Below are 5,955 nucleotides of genomic sequence, written 5' to 3'. Positions count from 1 at the left end.
CCCTTGCCGCCTCTCAAACGGTGAGACCGCTGCTGCTAAATGGGACCCGCATGTCATCCTCTATGTACTATAAAACTTTCTTTTCTAGGATTTTTTTGGAACCTCATATTTGGTCACTTGCCTTTTTCTTTCGATCCCGTGCAGCCTCTCAAACGGTGATACCGCTGCTCGCTAAATGGGACCCGCATGTCATCCTCTATGTACAATCAAGTTTCTTTTCTTGAATTATTTTTGGCTCCTGATATTTGGTCACTTGCATTTTTCTTTCGATCTCATGCCACGTTTGAAACGTTGAGGAACCTGCAGGCTCATGGGACCCGCATGTCATCCTCTATGTACTATAAAACATTCGTTTCTTAGATATTTTTTTTGACTTGTTTCTTGGATTTTTTTTTGGCACCTCATATTTGGTCACTTGCCTTTTTCTTTCGATCCCCTGCCGCTTCTCAAACGGTGATATCGCTGCTGCTAATTGGGACCCGCATGTCATCCTCTATGTACAATCAAGTTTCTTTTCTTGAATTATTTTTGGCTCCTCATATTTGGCCACTTGCCTTTTTCTTTCGATCTCATGCCACGTTTGAAACGTTGAGGACCCCGTCGGCTCATGGGACCCGCATGTCATCCTCTATGTGCTATTAAAGTTTATTTTCTTGGGTTTTTTTCACCCTCCGATTTTTGGCTATTTCCTTTTCCTTTTGATCCCTCGCCGCCTTGGAAACGTTGAGTAAGCTCGCTGACTCATGGGACCCGCATGTCATCCTCTATGTACAATCAACTTTCTTTTTCTTTTGATCTCAAGCCGCATTTGAAACGTTGAGACCGCTGCTTGCTAATTGGGACCCGCATGTCATCCTCTATGTACAATAAAGTTTTTTCTCGGATTATCTTTGGCTCCTGATATTTTGTCACTTGCCTTTTTCTTTCGATCTCATGCCGCCTTTGAAACGTTGAGTAAGCTGCTGGCTCATGGGTCCCGCATGTCATCCTCTACGAACAATAAAAGTTTCCTTTGATGGATTTATTTTGAACCCCTGATTAATTTCGGGATATTTCCTTTTTTTTCCTTTGATCCCCTGCCGCCTTGGAATCGTTGAGGATGCTGCTGCCTCATGGGTCCCGCATGTCACCTCTCAGAACGGTAAATGTTTCTTTTCTTGGATTTTGTTTGCCAAATGATTTTTGGCTAATTTTTTCTTTCGATCTCCTCGCCGCCTTTAAAACGTTGAGGACGCTCGCTGGCTCACCGGTCCCACATGTCGGCCTCTATGAACAATAAACACCGAGGATGCCGCTGCCTCATGGGTCCCGCATGTCATCCTCTCAGAACGAAAATGTTTCTTTTCTTGGATTTTTTACCAACATATTTTTGGTTTATTTTTTCTTTCCATCCCCTGCCGCCTTTAAAACGTTGACGACGCTGTTGGCTCATGGGTCCCCGATGTCAGCCTCCCTGTACAACAAACATATGATATCTTGATTATTTTGCAGACAATAAACAGTGTATTGCACTCTGAGCTATATCAAACGGATAAATTAAATCTTTATTTTTACATAACCAAACTTATATGTTGAATCTCCTTGTCTTTTTGTCTTTGCGAAGCATAGGACTTTCCTGTTTTTTTAGAAAATTCGGAACTTTCCTGTTTTGGAGTGGGCTGAAATTGTACGAGTCAAAAAGCCAAGCAGGATAGTTCGAAGGCCCATATGTCCAGATGCAGCCCAATTGAAATCTTTCTTCTTGGATTTTTTTCACCCCTGATTTCTGGCTACTTCATTTTTCTTTTGGTTCTGTGCCGCCTTGGAAACATTGAGACCGCTGCTGCAAAATGGGACCCGCATGTCATCCTCTACGTACAATAAAATTTCTTTTCTTGGATTATTTTTGGCTCTTGATATTTGATCACTTGCCTTTTTCTTTCGATCCCGTGCAGCCTCTCAAACGGTGATACCGCTGCTGCTAAATGGGACCCACATGTCATCCTCTATGTACAATCAAGTTTCTTTTCTTGAATTATTTTTGGCTCCTGATATTTGGTCACTTGCCTTTTTTCTTCCGATCTCATGCCACGTTTGAAACGTTGAGGAACCTGCTGGTTCATGGGACCCGCATGTCATCCTTTATGTACTATAAAAGTTCATTTTCTTGGTTTTTTTTCACCCTCTGATTTTTGGCTATTTCCTTTTTCTTTTGATCCCCTGCCGCCTTTGAAACGTTGAGGACTCTGCTGGCTCATATGTCCCACATGTCAGCCTGTATGAACGATAAAGCTTTCCTTTCTTGGAGTTTTTTTTACCCCCTAATTTCTGGCTACTTTCTTTTTCTTTTGATCTCAAGCCGCATTTGAAACGTTGGGACCGCTGCTGCAAAATGGGACCCGCATGTCATCCTCTATGTACAATAAAAGTTTCTTTTCTTGGATTATGTTTCACCCTATGATTTTTGGTCACTTGCCTATTTCTTTCGATCTCATGCTGCTACTATTTTGTTCATGCCAATCTTGTTCTCCCTGAACATGTTGGTTTGCATTCCCTGTACTACAGGTGATGCCATTGTTATTTCTATCTACTTCGTCGTAAGCTAACAAAGTAATCGCCTCGCTATTAGTTCCTGCATCGTAACTTCTATATTTGGTTTACATTCCTCGCTCTATAGTTTTTGGCATCGTAACTTCTATATTTGGTTTACATTCCTCTGCTCTGTAGATCTAGCCATCATAACTTTATCTTGCTCGGTCGTTATTACAAAAATTATGGCCTGCTACTATGTTGTTTGTGCCAATTTTTTACTCCATGAACATGTTGGCTTGCATTCCCTGTACTACAGGTGATGCCATTGTTTTGTATCTAGTTCATTGTAAGCTAACAAAGTAAGCACTTAGTTTGGCATGCTATCACTCTGCTATCTAGTCTGTAGTACAAATAAACTTGACATACTACTAGATAATAATTTTGTGTGCCATCTTGTTCTTCAAAAGCTGCATTATTGACTTGTTTCTCTAACTTGGCATGACGCTCACATATGGAATGCTGAACATATTGGTTTGCATTCCCTCTTATACAAGTTCATACGTGATCCCACTATATTCTGTATCTGGTCCATCCTAAGCTCCAGCATTCACTACAAGAGAATTTGCATGTAGAGACACTATTTTGGTCCCGTAGAGACACTTAAATTGCTCCTACGTAGTTATAGAGGCACTTTCCATATTGTCTCAAAACTGTCACTACGGGCGGTGTCTCTACGTGGTAAGGACAATAGTAATAATGTCTCTACATTTTAGAAGACATAAAAGAGGCATTATATTGTGTCTCTAGAGTAAATAAATGAAAAGAAACCATGTGAAAAGTGATACTCTAACTCATGACTTTAGTGATTAAGACTTATTCCATTAACCATCTCACCCTTTCACAAGTATATGTTGATATTTGAAACAAATTTCTAATTAGTATTATCCACCATGACCCAAACATAGAACAAATGTCTCTAGAGAACAAGCAAAATGCCTCAAACATTGTCTCTAGATAAAAATTAAAGACATAGAACGAAGTGTCTCACGGGTTGCCTCTTGATAACTTATTTGTGACACTTTGGAGTGTCTCATTAGTTGTCTATAGAATGAAAACTGCAACACCTTACAGAAATATCTCAACTAACGTCTCTACATATGAAACTATTTCTGAAGTGTCTCAAAAAGTGCCACTAAAACATGGAAAGTGTCTTAATGTGATTTCTAAAGAGGCAAAGTAGGAAGTGTCTCTAGTAAAATGTCTCTATGGAAGGTTTTTCTTGTAGTGATTAACTATCCTCTATGTGTTGCTCATTACAAGTTTATATCCCGAAACATCTTGATTTGCATCCCCTTCACTATAAGTTCAGGTGTATTATTTAGTTCACGACCAATTTGAAGTAATTGCACTTGGCACATGTTGGTTCACATTCCCCCCTCTTTAGCTTTTGCCATCGTAACTTCTATTTTTGGTTTACATTCCTCGCTCTGTAGATGTAGCCATCATAACTTCATCTTGCTCGATCGTTGTTACAAAATTTATAGCCTCGCTACTATGTTGTTCATGCCAATTTTGTACTCCCGAACATGTTGGTTTGCATGGGACTCGACAAGTAGTAAGTCTCGTTGTTTCATTTTAACGTGCTCGTTATATTGGTCGTTGGTATGCGGCATGCACTCTTTGTTTGCTTATTGTGCGCATTACAATGATCTTGTTATAACGACGAAATGATGAGTTCCAAATTCTTTGGCAAACAATATTGTAGTGTCTTTGCCTTTCCATTGTTGTTGTCTTAACTTGTAATGTCTTTGTTTCAGATATAGGTGGTGCATGGACAACTTAAAAGATTGCTGAATGGCTTCATTGAATTGCTAGGTTTAATTACCATTCAATTTCTCTGGGTTCTGTAATATTTTTTCAAAGCCTTGCAGCTGATGTAATATTTAGTTAGTTTTTATAGTTCTTTCACGCATTTTTTCTATGGTGCTCGTGGTAAGTGAGGCTATCCGACAGAAATCATGTGCTGCATAAATATTCTCAGTATCTAAATCACAAATTTCCATCCCTTAAACGCCCCAATTAAGCGAAATCACATATGTGCAAAATCCTAAAGCGCCTATTATGCCGGCATATAAACAGCATCTAAACGGGCTGGCCCACTACTTATTGGGCCAGCCCACTTGATTTATGGTGGACCCCACCCTCTAATGGGCCGGCCCTGTAACAGAATTGTGGGCCCCACAGGCTTATTGGGCCGGCCCGCTAATTCGTCGGGCCAGCCCACCTGATTTATAGTGGACCCCACATACTAATTGGGCCGGCCCGTTAGCACGATATTGGCCCCACAAGCTTATTGGGCCGGCCCACTAACTTGTTGGGCCAGCCCAATAGCTTTTGTGGTGGTCCCCACATACTAAATGGGCCGGCCCTTTAATAGGGAAGTGGGACCCACCTGTGATTTTGGCCCGACCCACTATCTTGCTGGGCCGGCCCACTTGATATAAGGTGGACCCCATATACTAAATGGACCGGCCCTTCACCAGGAAAGTGGGACCCACCTATGTTTTTGGCCCGGCCCACTACCTTTTTGGGCCGGCCCACTTGCTAGATGGTGGACACCACATATTAAATGGGCCGGCCCTTTAACAGGGATGTGGGACCCACCTGTGTTTTTGGCCCGGCCCACTTTCTTGTTGGGCCAGCCCACTTGCTATACGGTGGACCCCACATACTAAATGGGCCGGCCCTTTAACAGGAAAGTGGGACCCACTTGTGTTTTTGGCCCGGCCCACTATCTTGTTGGGCCGGCCCACTTGCTACACGATGGACCCCACGTACTAAATGGGCCGACCCTTTAACATTAATGTGGGACCCTCCTGTGTTTTTGGCCCAGCCCACTGGCTTGTTGGGCCAGCCCATTTGATCTATTATGGACCCCACGTACTAAATGGGCCGGCCCGATAGCAGGATAGTGGGACCCACATGCTAATTGGGTCGGCCCAATAACTTCTTGGGCCGGCCCACTTGCTTTAAGGTGGACCCCTCTTGGTAAATGGGCCGGCCCGATAATAGGAAAGTGGGTCCCGCATGTCTTGTGGGCCGGCCCTTTCCCTGTTGACCGATCAAACGAGTGCTTTCGGCCCGACCCACATGCTTAGTGGGCCGGCCCATTAAAGTTTTGACCAGTCAACCTTAGAGGTTAGGCCCGGCCCACGTAACTAATGGACCAGCCCAGCTATATAGTTGACCGGTCAAACTAAGTCAGCTGGCCCGGCCCGCAAACTTAATGGACCGGCCCGCTTAAGACGTGGCAGGCCTCGTGTGGGCCTACCATCTACCACGGGGTTTCGGCGGTTAACGACGTTAAGCGCCGGCTAGCGACGTCCGCCACGTGTCGGCTTGCATGACGTCGGCAGTCAACGGGCTCCGGAAACACTTCTGCAA

This window comes from Lolium rigidum, chromosome 1 (assembly GCF_022539505.1).
Source record: "Lolium rigidum isolate FL_2022 chromosome 1, APGP_CSIRO_Lrig_0.1, whole genome shotgun sequence".
In the NCBI taxonomy this organism is placed as follows: Eukaryota; Viridiplantae; Streptophyta; class Magnoliopsida; order Poales; family Poaceae; genus Lolium; species Lolium rigidum.
This window is presented reverse-complemented; position numbering follows the sequence as displayed.